Genomic DNA, 16,159 nt, shown 5'->3' on the forward strand with positions numbered 1-16,159 from the left:
AACAATGTCTGCAGCGTCTATGGGATCCTGAACCGATCTGAGGACCAGCCCCATCTCCTTTGCTCCCGGTTGAGCGAGCCTAAAGAAAGTTTCTGCTCTGGACAAATACAGAAATGCTACCAGCAAGGAGGAGACCGCCAAAGGTTTATCCCACCATTCTCACCCGAGTGTCCGCCAGCAAAGTATTTTATAGAGCCGGTAACCCAGATTTCTCTATAGTTCCATTTTGAAATAATCAGCCATTAGTCGAAATAAAAAGATAATTTCCATTGGTAGTTTATTGAAATGGAATGTCTTTTAAAAAATAAATCACATCTCTCAGATATTTACACACGCAGTGGCAACGATGACGGCGACATGATGGAACATTAGGCAGATGATTGCAGCTTTAAGAGTCTCTCATTTGCATATCCCCCTAATTTGCATAATATAAAACGAATGGCACAGGGTCTCTCACAGTCAGGATACCTGATGTACCAGGCCGTCATGCATTAATCAGATATCACAGTAATCGTGCTTCTGTCCAAGTTACTCCTGCGCTTACAGTATGTCATGTAGTGTTTGATTACATATATTATGTCCTCCACTGTGTGATCATTTTCCTTATGATTTCCGTATATTTGATACATGATATATTGCACAGGTCTGGGAAAGACCTACGGATGGAACCTGTGAGTCAGACATCTACCCCCCCGCTGGCCGACTATCTTCAGTTCCCCAGTCAGTGAGCTAGGACATCCGAGACACACGACGGAGCCCAAATCCACAGACGAGAGGAAGTCGGAGTCATACTTGGTGCCCTTCATGTGCCGATCTGGTGACATCAGCACGGATCAAGTGTATGACCCCATTCTTCACAACACAGCACCGAGCCAGCACAGGACGCAGCCCCGGAAAACATGTGCCGTCCAGATTTCTGCCCTTTGCTGCCTGAGACACTGTAAATGGCTCAGTGTTCCATGGTTACTGGCACTGTTCATAATCCCTCTGATAATATTAGCTAAAGACCGCACTGTAGTGAAAAATAATCCATATATTGAGGAACGACACCATTTCCAGGTCGTAATTGGATTCCTAGGTCTGTATCTCTCAATGTGTGCCGTCTTGAGAGCGTATTCATTGCAGCCAGGTTATGATTTTAACATGTTTTTCCCAAAATCGTAGCAAAAATGTAGCTTTTTGGCTAAATATTTGGAAAATGGTGACAAAAAACCCCCCAAATCTGATTATACTGCAGAGAAAACAAAATATATGACCAGGCATCACATTCCTACAAAAAGACAACTCAGAAAAAAACCCTATATACAAGGACATTATTCAGATCCCAAAGACTTAATGCAGCAAATACAAAGGCAACAAATGGACATTTACACTTCATTTTTAACAGAGAAACATTATTTAGGGGATTTGCAAAATTTGCACCTAAAAGGTTTCTCCAAATAGGATCTCTCATGGGACAATCCAGTATAAGGTCGTCTCTTGGGAGAAGGACATACAAGAAATGATCGGAAGGCAGTATAAGTACAATACAAGCGGAGACTGTACAAAGGTATCCATTGAGGGTGACCACATCACCGACACCGGACCAGGACGGGCTACAAAGATGTCCCCATAGGGAAACCTTGCAGCTTAACAATTGAAAGAGGTTGCCCAGGACTTTAATGACTTGTCCTTAGGATAGATCATCAGTGGGGGTCCGATAGTCAGCACCCGTGGGGGTCCGATAGTCAGCACCCATGGGGGTCTGATAGTCAGCACCCATGGGGGTCCGATAGTCAGCACCCGTACCGATCAGCCGCTACCAGGTCCTACAGGCGCCAGATGTACAGCATGGATGGAGTCAGTACACCACAGCTCCATACATAGTGTAGTGGCCATTCTCAGGTACTGCAGCCCAGCTACCACTGAAGCACAACAGTCTAGGCGTGCTGCTGCGGCTCCACTTGCCATTTCTTCTGGCCGCTGTGAGATCTGCAAACAGCTGATGTGCTAAAATAGCGCACACTATGAAATCCCAAGTCTGAACAAGTCCTTAAAGAACTTACAAAATATAGATACAGGGACTGGATAAAAAAACAACTAGAAGAAGCCCTTAGCCCCCTCCCCCACACAAAAAGGGAGATTGTCAGCACTACTCCCTCCGGTTGTAAAAATCATGCATTGTTTTTTTCCCAGGAAATCTGGAAATCGTAAGCAGCTTTTTCTGTGCGTGTTGTGAAATCTAAACTTCAGCAGCTTAAAGGGAACCTGTCTCGCCAATCTTACTAGAGTAATTTTGCCACCTAATATGAGAGCAGCACAATGTAGGGACAGATTACAGCAATGTGTCACTTACTGGGCTGCTTGCTGTAGATTTAATAAAACCAATCTTTTATCAGCAAGAGATTATCAGTAGCGGACTAGCAAACCTGCTGCCATATAGTCCTCCATATTCATGAGCTCTGTGCAACCCCGCCCCCACCACTGATTGGCAGCTTACTGTACATTGGCAGAAAAATGCCAATCAGAGATGTGGGCGGAGTTATACAGAGCTCAGTATTGGAAGAACTGGTAGATCTGTAGAAGATGACATCACTTTTATGTAAACTGAAGCAAGCAGCCCTCTAAGTGATACATCACTGGAATCAGGCTCTCTGCCTCTACATCACGCTGCTCTCACATAGGGTAGCAAAAACCTGGTGAAGATTCCCTGTAAAAGCCATATGACAATTAATCAGAAAAACAGTGGACAGCCATGTACTAGTTCCGGACGGTAGTAAAATAGTCCTGACAGATTCCCTTTAGCACCATTTGTTGGATTTTCCTATAGTAGATCTCTTCAGCAACCAGGAGGAGGCCCGTTATTCTAATTCAATGTGTTCAAACTGTAATACCCTTATAACAGTCTATGTATGAAGAGGTTTATTATGGGTTTTTCCTTACACTCAGATTTTACTTTATGATGATTTTATTCTATAAAAGGGTTGTCTACTTTCATTAAAAAAACCTTTTCACTGTGTTGCTTTTACAGGCTTTGTGTTTTCCCTGCACCTTGAACTTTGATGTGGTCATAAGAAGGGTAAAAAAGGCCTAAAAAAGAGTTGGCCTGTCAAGATGAGTTCCATGATGGCTCCTCAGTTAGCTCATTCTGCAGCCAGCACTAGAGTAACACAGTAGGCTATGGGAGGTAATTGGTGAAACTTTTTAAGGAAACCCAGTTGAATGCATGGATTTTTGAGTAAGGAAAAAAATATGTCCCAAAAGTTGGACAACCCTTTGAAAAAATGGAGGTACCCAAGGATGACACGTGTACATGGAGCAGTCATCTGTGGAGTGCGCTCATCCATTACACAGCTAACAGAAGCTGCATATGGCGACAAATATACAGCGGCTAAAAGCTGCAAATCCAGTTGACAGCACAAAGGCAGAACAGATCAGACGGGAATTATCAGCCTGACCTAACAGAACCATCAGATCCCTTTGTTTGATTTTCATCTTCCGCTGTCTTTCAGGGTCACTCGGCTGGAAAAATAAATATTTCATATGGTTCAATCCCAGGTAGAGATCTTGGTAGGAAATGTCTGTGTCCTCCACAGTACAGAAAGCAAAAGAACTGCAACCTGTCCGCTGCTTAGGGGAAGCGAGGATCCGTTAACCCTTTCAGAATGGAGACGATGGCGCGGACGAGACATGATCGCACTGAGCGCCTCATACAGTCAGGTTTGGCACATAGCAAGAAAGGAAGAAATAAATAGAACACAGTAAGTGAATGTACATTGTGTCCCCTGTGGTCCGTGGATAATTGCAGACATTCCCGCACGTCTTCATGCTCCTAGTCCAGCAGAGTCATATCCATGGTACTGAATGTAGGAAGAGCTGAGCAAAAGACTTCCGGTACCCAGTAAAGTGCGTCGTTAGTTCAGCCTGTAAAACAGCAGTACAGGTAATCAGAGACACAGGCAGACTTTGCGATATCCGTACATGTAATGTCAGTAAGTAATTACGGCTCCGTTACATATTTTGACTGTAATCACTCCCACCACTATTCATGCTGCCCGATCCACAAGCAGCACCTATCAGCCACCGGCTGTGTGGACCTACTTACTTCTCCTTTTTGGCTTCAGATATTCCAAGTTTTACAGCTTTGATAAACATATGTTTATTAATGGAAACACCTGACGGAGTAAAAATTAAAAAGATCATCTTGCACCCCACATCTCAGGATATCAATGTCACTAAATATTAAATTAAAGTCGTTTTCTACTTTCACATATGTGGTGCCCAGACCATTACATAATCCGAAAAGAACAAATATAGACGGCACTGGTGAAGAATATTGGAGAAATCATTTCATGTCAATCATTTGTATCCTATCCTTCAGTGTGCAGCTGTAACAGGACACCCAGCTAGGTCAGATCTCAGCGCTGCTACTGTGCAGGCGAGATTGGCGCCATTTTCAGATGGATTTTTTTTTATTTATATCATCAAAAACAATAATTAAATACATATTACATATGATATCATGTTGCAGCACAGGCGCATGCCCGCAAGACGGATTTCATCACTAGGTTTCATTGTTATCAGTACAACAGCGCCGACATGACACTGTCTGTAGGTTACTGTGCACAATCCTGTTGTTTACTTAAAGTAAAAAATATCTTTGGTCATAACATTTTGTGATGATTAGGATCATTTTTAGGTTTCTGCGTTTTATCTTATAGACCTCAAAACTCTCTGCTTTCATTCACACAGTCATAGACTGAAGAAGACAGCTTGGCAGCTTGCATCCACCTCTGGTTGATTTATAAAGCTTTTAATATTCAACATTAAAAGGGGTATTCTTATCTTAGACAGTTATTCCAAAGGATAAGCCATAAATGACTGATACATGCGGGTCTCCCAAAGCAACTGGGCGATTTCTGGAGCTCCCATAGTCCCAACTCCCTAGTAAATGGAGATAGCTGCAAAGACACAACCACCGATTAATGCACAGCGGGTCACAGACTTAGCACTCACATCTACCAGACATTTACGCCCTGTGGATATGGTATAAAATGTTTCAGATGGAAATAATCCTTGTACGGGAATCAACTTAAAGGGAACCCATAATAATCTGATCTGTAGGCAGGATGTTGGAGATCAGGAGGAGCTGCTCGGATAGACTGTATGCAGAGATCACTGTCAATCACTGAGCAGGACCACCCTCTGGACTCACGGTGTCAATCACTGAGCAGGGCCACCCTCTAGACTCACGGTGTCAATCACTGACCAGGACCACCCTCTGGAATCATGGTGTCAATCACTGAGCAGGACCACCCTCTGGACTCACAGTGTCAATCACTGACCAGGACCACCCTCTGGAATCATGGTGTCAATCACTGAGCAGGATCACCCTCTGGACTCACAGTGTCAATCACTGAGCAGGACCACCCTCTGGACTCACGGTGTCAATCAATGAGTAGGACCACCCTCCAGACTCACGATGTCAATCACTGAGCAGGACCACCCTCTGGACTCACAGTGTCAATCACTGAGCAGGACCACCCTCTGGACTCATGGTCTCAATCACTGAGCAGTACCACCCTTTGGACTCATGGTGTCAAGCACTGAGCAGGGCCACCCTCTGGACTCACGGTGTCAATCACTGAGCAGGACCACCCTCTGGACTCACGGTGTCAATCATTGAGCAGGACCACCCTCTGGACTCACAGTGTCAATCACTGAGCAGGACCACCCTCTGGACTCACAGTGTCAATTACTGAGCAGGACCACCCTCTGGACTCATGGTCTCAATCACTGAGCAGGACCACCCTTTGGACTCATGGTGTCAATCACTGAGCAGGGCCACCCTCTGGACTCACGGTGTCAATCACTGAGCAGGGCCACCCTCTGGACTCACGGTGTCAATCATTGAGCAGGACCACCCTCTGGACTCGCGGTGTCAATCACTGAGCAGGACCACCCTCTGGACTCATGGTCTCAATCACTGAGCAGGACCACCCTTTGGACTCATGGTGTCAATCACTGAGCAGGGCCACCCTCTGGACTCACGGTGTCAATCACTGAGCAGGACCAGCCTCGGGACTCACAGTGTCAATCAATGAGCAGGACCAGCCTCGGGACTCACAGTGTCAATCACTGAGCAGAACCACCCTCTGGATTCACTGTGTCAATCACTGAGCAGGACTACCCTCTGGACTTACGGTTAAAATCAATGAGTAGGACCACCCTCTGGACTCACAGTATCAATCAATGAGCAGGACCACCCTCGGGACTCACGGTGTCAATCAATGAGCAGGACCAGCCTCTGGACTAACGGTGTCAATCAATGAGCAGGACCACCCTCGGGACTCACGGTGTCAATCATTGAGCAGGACCACCCTCTGGACTCACGGTGTCAATCACTGAGCAGGACCACCCTCTGGACTCATGGTCTCAATCACTGAGCAGGACCACCCTTTGGACTCATGGTGTCAATCACTGAGCAGGACCAGCCTCGGGACTCACAGTGTCAATCACTGAGCAGACCACCCTCTGGATTCACTGTGTCAATCACTGAGCAGGACTACCCTCTGGACTTACGGTTAAAATCAATGAGTAGGACCACCCTCTGGACTCACAGTATCAATCAATGAGCAGGACCACCCTCGGGACTCACGGTGTCAATCAATGAGCAGGACCAGCCTCTGGACTCACGGTGTCAATCAATGAGCAGGACCACCCTCAGGACTCACGGTGTCAATCACTGAGTAGGACCACCTTGTGGAGTCATCAGCATATAAACAACAAAGATTTCAATTAATAAAATACTGACTCTTTCTCAACAAACCTATATTTCATTCTGCTTAGCTTCATCTCTATGCCATGATGTTTACAGATCAGACTGCATGTACATGCCACAGGTTACCTTTAAAATTTCCCAAAACAGAATACATGGCCATATAAGGCATAAAAATACAAGTTAATTGATACCAGTATGACCCCAAAGCGTTAAAGTAAAAAAAAGTGTATACTAAAAAGGGATTGACAGATGAACAGTAAATACCAGTCTTCATTGCTCCTTTCCCGACATTACCTTCTTCTATTTGGCTAGATGAGAGTTGAGTTGTCAAACATCTAATGCTGTAATGGGCTGAGCTGTCAATCAAGGAGAGGAGGGTGGAGAATACTGATGCACTTCTTATGCAAATTGCCTCTTAAGAGAAAAAGAGGACTTGAATCCTATAGCGCCACCTGTTGGAAGTATTGATCCTACAAGTCACAATCACCCCTTTAACGAGTCTTACAATATGACTACTTCCAACAGATGGCGCTATAGAGTTTAAGTCCTCTTTTTCTCTGAAGAAGCAATTTGCATATTAAATTTCCCAGAGGAGCATTGCACGGCGAATAAGCCTCCTTACCTTGACAAGCCAGAGCTGGTATGTCACTCTCCACAAGGAGAAATCTTACCCCTTAGATAAACTGCTTAGTATTCCAGCCTCATTAGCATATATGAAGGGGGGAATTAGAGCAGGATTTCCAGGGCTGGAGTAGCTCTTTTGGGCGATTCATGTACCGGTATATATTACCTTGTATTCTCAACTCGGCTACGTATTCAGTTGGGCGAGTTCCCTTTAAATCTTCATTAATTTAACTACTGTGCTCCCCCTAGTGGTGAGTTAACTCCATGATTAGGTGACAAGAACGTGTGTTGGGACTCTGAGAAACAGCGTAGTGACCCTGATAGTGATATCATCAAACTAATTGGCACTGAATTTAAAATAAATAAATAAATTAGATGATAAATGAGTTAAACACTAAACAATTTGCACTTAGGAGTGTGACAACATTTAGGTCTTTAGGTAGAACAGAGACCATAATTCCGTTCCATCTAGTTTCCCTCTAATACCTCACACAGGATCTCACCAGTACTTCATCATTTAATGGCTGGCACTTCGCAGGGACACTGCTGGTCACTCATAACCATAAATCTACACTTGACCCTACTATGCCCTAGGTCACAATACAAATTGCTGAAGTCAGTAAAAAAAGAATTCTGACAATTGGGTTAATTTATTGTCAGTTCTCTAAGTCTCAAACAAAACTTGTGAAATAGAAGAATATAGAAATAAGTTATTTTAGCAATTTTGCATGTCTGGACTAGAAGAAACGTAGTACTAAGTATCAGTGTATCGAATTAATTATATTTAGAAGAATAATTCCCCTTTGTATGGATGATACAAGCTTGTGCACGCCATGTGAATGTCTATAGTTCAGAATTTCACAGGATTAATCTACAACTCAGAAAAGTAAAAAAAAAGGGAACCAGAAATTCATCTATGCCTTGAGAGTCCAAAAATTATATGGACTTACGACAAAGTGCAGAAATTTCTCTACAATGGAAGCATTATTTTCGACATTTACAAGTCCCACGACATAAACACTAGAATGACATTACATTGAATATCATCTTGCATAAAGTATTAATATGAATATTGATATAAATTGGACATACAGTCAGTACGGAAAGTATTCAGACCCCTTTAACTTTTTCACTCTTTGATTCATTGCAGCCATTTGGTAAATTCAAAAAAGTTCATTTGTTTTCTCATTAATGTACACTCTGCACCCCATCTTGACTGAAAAAACAGAAATGTAGTAATTTTTGCAAAGTTACTAAAAAAGAAAAACTAAAATATCACATGGTCATAAGTATTCAGACCCTTTGCTCAGTATTGAGTAGCACCCTTTTGAGCTAGTACAGCCATGAGTCTTCTTGGGAATGATGCAACGAGTTTTTCACACCTGGATTTGGGGATCCTCTGCCATTCTTCCTTGCAGATCCTCTCCAGTTCCATCAGGTTGGATGGTGAACGTTGGTGGACAGCCATTTTCAGGTCTCTCCAGAAATGCTCAATTGGGTTTAGGTCAGGGCTCTGGCTGGGTCAGTCAAGAATGGTCACAGAGTTGTTCTGAAGCCACTCCTTTGTTATTTTAGCTGTGTGCTTAGGGTCATTGTCTTGTTGGAAGGTGAACCTTCGGCCAAGTCTGAGGTCCAGAGCACTCTGGAAGAGGTTATCATCCAGGATATCTCTGTACTTGGCCGCATTCATGTTTCCTTCAATGGCAACCAGTCATCCTGTCCCAGCAGCTGAAAAACACCCCCATAGCATGATGCTGCCACCACCATGTTTCACTGTTGGGATTGTACTGGGCAGGTGATGAGCAGTGCCTGGTTTTCTCCACACATACCACTTAGAATTATCACCAAAAAGGTCTATCTTCATCACATCAGACCAGAGAATCTTATTTCTCAGAGTCTGGGAGTCCTTCATGTGTTTTTAGCAAACTCTATGCACTGAGCAGAGGCTTCCGTCGGGCCACTCTGCCATAAAAGCCCGACTGGTGGAGGGCTGCAATGATAGTTGACTTTGTGGAACTTTCTCACATCTCCCTACTAGTGTTGAGCGATACCGTCCGATACTTGAAAGTATCGGTATCGGATAGTATCGGCCGATACCCGAAAAGTATCGGATATCGCCGATACCGATACCCGATACCAATACAAGTCAATGGGACACCAAGTATCGGAAGGTATCCTGATGGTTCCCAGGGTCTGAAGGAGAGGAAACTCTCCTTCAGGCCCTGGGATCCATATTACTGTGTAAAATAAAGAATTAAAATAAAAAATATTGATATACTCACCTCTCCGGAGGCCCCTGGACATCACCGCTGGTAACCGGCAGCCTTCTTTGCTTAAAATGAGCGCGTTTAGGGCCTTCCATGACGTCACGGCTTCTGATTGGTTGCGTGCCGCTCATGTGACCGCCACGCGACCAATCACAAGCCGTGACGTCATTCTCAGGTCCTAAATTCCGAATTCTAGGAATTTAGGACCTGAGAATTACGTCACGGCTTGTGATTGGTCGCGTGGCGGTCACATGAGCGGCATGCGACCAATCAGAAGCTGTGACGTCATGGAAGGTGCTGAACGCGCTCATTTTAAGCAAAGCAGGCTGCCGGTTACCAGCTGTGATGTCCAGGGGCCTCCGGAGAGGTGAGTATATCAATATTTTTTATTTTAATTCTTTATTTTTTACATGGATATGGATCCCAGGGCCTGAAGGAGGGTTTCCTCTCCTTCAGACCCTGGAAACCATACACTGGGAACTTCCGATTCCGATTCCCGATACCACAAAAGTATCGGATCTCGGTATCGGAATTCCGATACCGCAAGTATCGTCCGATACCCGATACTTGCGGTATCGGAATGCTCAACACTACTCCCTACTGCATCTCTGGAGCTCAGCCACAGTGATCTTGGGGTTCTTCTTTACCTCTCTCACCAAGGCTCTCTCTGACGATTGCTCAGTTTGGCTGGACGGCCAGGTCTATGAAGACTTCTGGTGGTCCCAAACTTCTTCCATTTAAAGATTATGGAGGCCACTGTGCTCTTAGGAACCTTGAGTACTGCAGAAATTCTTTTGTAACCTTGGCCAGATCTGTGCCTTGCCACAATTCTGTCTCTGAGCTCCTTGGCCAGTTCCTTTGACCTCATGACTCTCATTTGATCTGACATGCACTGTGAGCTATGAGGTCTTATATAGACAGATGTGTGCCTTTCCAAATCAAGTCCTATCAGTTTAATTAAACACAGCTGGCCTCCAATGAAGAAGAACCATCTCAAGGAGGATCACAAGGAAAGGGACAGCATGTGACTTAAATATGAGTGTCTGAGCAAAAGGGTCTGAATACTTATGACCATGTGATATTTCAGTTTTTCTTTTTTAATAAATATGCAAACATTTCTACATTTCTGTTTTTTTCAGTCAAGATGGGGTGCAGAGTGTACATTAATGAGAAAAAAATGAACTTTTCTGAATTTACCAAATGGCTGCAATGAAACAAAGAGTGAAAAAGGGGTCTGAATACTTTCCGTACTCACTGTATGTGCTTACATAACTGAGTAATCAGTGGCGTAACTAGAGTATCATGGGCCCCATGCAATATTTGGACCGCACCCCCCCCCAATGCCCCATCCTGAATAAATATATTATATTCATATACATTCATACATACATACGTTTTGTTATTCACATGTTCATTTCCGTTGACTGTGTTGGAACACACAAAAAAGGATAAAAAAGGCAAATTGGACATAACTTCACACAAAACTCCAAAAATGGGCAGGATGAAATTGTTGGCCATTCCAAAATTGTGGGAAACTAACTTTGTTTCAAGCATGTGATGCTTGTTCAAACTCACTGGTGGCAAGTAACAGGTGTGGGCAATATGAAAGTTAAACCTGAAAACAGATAAAAATGGGAGAAGGGAGAACGGGAGAAGGGAATGAGAAAAGGGAACTGTCTGAAGATGAGAACTTGAGAAAGAAAATTGTTGAAACATATCAACAATATCAAGGTTACAATTTCGTATCCAGAGATCTTGATGTTCCTTTGTCCACGGTGCGCAACATAAAAAAGGAAGTTTACAACCCATGGCACTGTAGCTAGTCTCCCCACACGTGAACGACAGAGAAAAATTGACTAAAGGTTGCAACGCAGGATAGTCCGGATGTTGGAGAAGCAGCCTCAATCAAGTTCCAAAGAAATACAAGCTTTCCTGCAGGCTCAGGGTGCACAAGTGTCAGTGCAAACTACCCGTCGATATTTAAACGATTGCAGGACACCCAGGAGAACCCCACCGCTGACATAGACATAAAAAAGCTAGACTGCAGTTTGCCAAAATGTAAGCGATTAAGCTAAAATCCTTCAGAGAAAGCGTCTTGTACACAGATGAGACCAAGATAGAGCTTTTTTTTTTTAAAGAATATCATTCTATTTTTTTTCAGAAATGGAATGAGAAAAGAACACAGTACCTAAAGTCAAATATGGTGGAGTTTTAAAGATGTTTTGAAGTTGTTTTGCTGCCCCTGTCACTTGGGGCCTTGACTGTTTGCAAGGCATCATGAAATCTGAAGATAATGGAAACAAAGTGTTGGAGAGTCCGACTCCTGCAGTGCCCAGAAGTGAGCCTGGATCTAACTCCCATTGAAGACATGTGGAGAGATCTTAAAATTGGTGTTGGGAGAAGGCACCCTTCACATATGAGAGATCTGGAGTGGTTTGCGAAAGAAGAGTGGTTGAAAATTTTAGTTGAGAGGTGTAAGATGCTTGCTGATGGTTATAGGAAGTAATTGATTAAGTTATTTATTCCAAAGGGTTTGAAACCAAGTATCAAGTTGAGGATGCCAACAATTTTGTCTGGCTCATTTGAATCTATTATTTTGTGTTGCTCTGATGCACACAAATGAAATAAACATGTGTATAACAAAACGTGTAAATGCTAATTTTCTGGGAAAAATACTTCATTTTCTGTAATAATTTAAAGGCAAGCTGACAGCTTGCATCATCCAAAAAATATAACGTCATCCATAAAGTATAATGCGCAACCCATAGTCATCCATAAAGTATAATGCACAACCTGTAGTCATCCATATAGTATAATGCACAGGCTATCTTCATACATGTAGTGGTGTGGCCATTGAGTTAAAAAAAAAAAAAATACTCACCTTCCCTCAGCTCCCACGCGGCGTGATGTCCTATAGTGAAGCCAGCAGCTGACTTCATCGTGCAACGGGAAAGTGCATGACACCACTGCCTTGTGCCCCCGGTCACATGCACGCCAACGTCAACTGCTGGCCAGTTATAGGACGGATCTGCGAGACCCAGGACTGTGTGTCAAGGTCTCTGCAATCTCTAAAAGCCTCACAGTACTGTATGCTGGGAGGATTTGCCATTGTCTGCTCCGGGAATGGCAGTTAAGTATGCCATAAACCTCAAAGTTGCTTGTTTCTACTTCTTAAAAAATCCTATCCATTCTAAATAACAAAGGGATTTTAATTTTATTATATACCACTTATTGGTTTCCTAGAAAAGGAGTGTGCATTTGCAAGCTCTTTACTCTTGAGCTTGTAAGCACTGCTTTGAATCTACGTAGATCACTAGAACCACTTTTAGAGACCCTGCGTTCCTCCAATGCTTCAGAGGCAAAACTGTCTATTTGCAGCATGAGAGAGTACACAGTTCTAGTAAGCAATTCAGCCATGCCGCTGGTGAGAAGTGTCAATCATCAAGAGTGCACCGCCTCTGGCAAGCGGGAAGCCATGAGGCTTGGCAGCAGTGGGCTCCAGAAGCTATGATCATGAGAATAACCCTTTGACAGTGAGGGCATGAATTTAATGAAATATACCCAAGTCCACTAGCAACATTCTGTTCTGTCAACTGCCATTACATCAAGAGGCAGAGCGAGTAATAGTCTTCCATGAATGCCCTCCGAGGTGTTTGATTAGAGATATGAAGGGTGAACATGCAGCAATTTAGGGAAAGGATGTATCCACCACTGCTATATCGTTCCTGTACACAGACGGCTAAGCACTCGTTGGGGTGGTCCATTTATTTAAAGAGGTTGTCTATTTTCAGGAGAAATTCAGGAAAAGTCAAGTAATGCTGTCAAATAACAAAATAGACTGTGACCTGTGCCCCTTCCACTCCAGAGTCACCTCTGTGCTGCTCCCCGCAGGCTCCTATATTGGTGATGTCCCATCGCCATCACAAGACCACGGCAATCACCGGGCTCAGTGGTCTCATGCCTTTTACCTCGGCGTCATACCTGAACACTCACATGACATAGACAGGACACCACCAATACAAAACAGTACCTACCTGCTTGTCCCCCGTTCTTCCTGAAAACAGCCAACAAAATGTATGAGGAATGAGACCTAGGATCATGTAATAGAAATGGGGCAAACAAGCATTAAAGGGCCACTGTCACCCCCTCCAGCCGTTATAAACTAAAAGAGCCACCTTGTGCAGCAGTAATGCTGCATTCTAACAGGGTGGCTCTTTTAGTTTTAGGTGCTTGTATTACCAAAATAAAGCGTTTTATATTTTCGGCAAAATACCTGTCTCTAGCCAGGGAGGCAGGTCCTCACTCCCCAGCTTGAGCCGCTACTCTGTCGTCACTCACATCTTCAGGGGCTTTCGGCGCCGCCCCCTCCGCGCTGTTTTCGCATGAAATCCGGCGCCTGCGCTGTGTAATACTGTCTGGTGCAGGCGCAGTGAGCTCTGGCCGTCTGACCTCCGATGCAGGCTTGCAGACTGCGCCTGTGCGGCCGCCCTGCTTGTGAATCCCAGCCCCGCACTCTGCATAATGCATAACACACTGCGGGGCTGGGATTACCAAAGTGGGTGGCCGCACAGGCGCAGTCTGCAAGCCTGGCTGTAACGTCAGACGGCCAGAGCTCTCTGCGCCTGCACCAAACAGCGATACACAGCGCAGGCGCCGGATTTCATGGGTAAACAGCGCTGAGGGGGCGGCGCCGAAAGCCCCTGAAGATGTGAGTGTCGGCAGAGTAGCGGTTCAAGCTGGGGAGTGAGGACCTGCCTCCCTGGCTAGAGACAGGTATTTTGCCGAAAATATAAAACGCTTTATTTTGGTAATACAACCACCAAAAACTAAAAGAGCCACCCTGTTAGAATGCAGCATTACTGCTGCACAAGGTGGCTCTTTTAGTTTATAACGGCTGGAGGGGGTGACAGTGGCCCTTTAAAGGGGTGATTCAAAAATAAAGTAATTTTCATTCTAAACTCCTAGCTATTTAGTGACATATTCTGAACTATTTTCTAATATACTTGAATTAAAAATTCAGTAACTACACTATAAGTGCTTTCCTAATTCTTTTCTTTTCTTCCCACACTTCATTATTGACGATGCTTTGTTTGAGAATAGCAGTGCATGCTGGGATACTCAAACAAATTGTCATTGGGGGGCAGAGGTTGCAGTCACTGCCACGGCCCCTGTCCCCTCCCTGAAAAGTAGAGTCATCGGTGATGCTTGTTTCAGGGGCTGGGCTAGTCACTGTTGTCAGAATATCCGATGTGCAGACACCCGATGCTGCTCCCACAAGTGATGTCACTGGTCTCACTGCGCCTGCTATTCTAACACCGCGCTTTGTGGCTGGCTCGTTGCTGATGATCTGAGCTGGCATCAGAGTGTGCGCTGTCATTGTGCAGTGACTAGCCCGGACCCCGAAACAAGCGTCACTGATGACAATACGTTCCAGGGAGGGGTAAACGCTGCGGCAGCATGCACTGCTATTCTCAAACAAAGCGTCGTGAAAAAAACAAATTAGAAAAGCAGTTTGATGGTGTAGTTAGGGAATTTTTTAATTCAAGTAAATTAGAAAATACTTTAGATTATGGCACGAAATAAATACGGAATATTTTCCAACAAACCTATATATCATTCTGCTCTGCTTCTTCCTCTCTATACCAGGCTGACCACAGACTACATATAGCAATGTGACAGGTTCCCTATGTACTCCTGTTCTCTGTGGAGGTGTGAACCATTTTTCTGTGAATGCTTTGGACTTAATCAAAAGGCTTATCTAGGTGGCTTGTTACAGTCAAATATTGCTGTAATATAACCAACTACATACGACAATTACAGGCTTAGCAATTATGATACAGTGTCTTGCGAAAGTATTCACCCCCATGACTTTTTACAGATTTTGTTACATTACAACCAGTGTTGTAATCCGATTTGTGTATGATGCATCAGCACTAGTGATGAGAGAGTATACTCGTTGCTCGAGATTTCCAGAGCATGCTCGGGGGGGGTTCCAAGTATTTGTAAGTGCTCGGAGATTTAGTTTTTGTTGATGCAGCTGCATGATTTACATCTGGTAGCCAGCATAAGTACATGTGGGGGTTGTCTGGTTGCTAGGGAATCCCCACATGTAATCAAGCTGGCTAATAGCTGTAAATCATTCAGCTGCTGCGATGAAAACTAAATCTCTGAGCACTAAAAAATACTCGGAGGACACCCGAGCGTGCTCGAGAAATCTCGAGTAATGAGTACACTCGCTCATCACTAATCAGCACTAAATAGTCTACGTTGGTGAAGTGAGAAAAATAGACATAAATTACATTTATGGGATCAAGTAACTAAAAATTAGCATGTGCATATATATTCACTCCTTTTGCTATGAAGCCCCTGAGAACTTCTGATGCAAGCAATTACCTAAGTCACATGTTAGTGAAAGGAAGTCCACCTGCGTGCAAGTGTCACAGTGACTGTCAGTAGATACACACCTTTTCTGAAAGGCCTCAGAGGCTGCAACACCATTAAGCAAGAG

The 16,159-nt window shown here is 44.1% G+C and overlaps 1 protein-coding gene across 2 annotated transcripts in view; it reads right to left on the reverse strand.

The window, feature by feature from the left end:
• Window positions 1-252: 252 nt before the first annotated feature.
• The window catches only part of PHLDA1 (pleckstrin homology like domain family A member 1), a 28,450-nt gene continuing 12,543 nt past the window's right edge, over window positions 253-16,159 (reverse strand). For both annotated transcript variants that reach the window (XM_077265297.1, XM_077265296.1), the window contains one exon: window positions 253-3,903. The gene's annotated coding sequence lies outside the window, so the exon portion shown is untranslated. The remainder of the gene's footprint in view (window positions 3,904-16,159) is intronic.

This window comes from Ranitomeya variabilis, chromosome 5 (genome assembly GCF_051348905.1).
Source record: "Ranitomeya variabilis isolate aRanVar5 chromosome 5, aRanVar5.hap1, whole genome shotgun sequence".
Lineage (NCBI taxonomy): Eukaryota > Metazoa > Chordata > Amphibia > Anura > Dendrobatidae > Ranitomeya > Ranitomeya variabilis.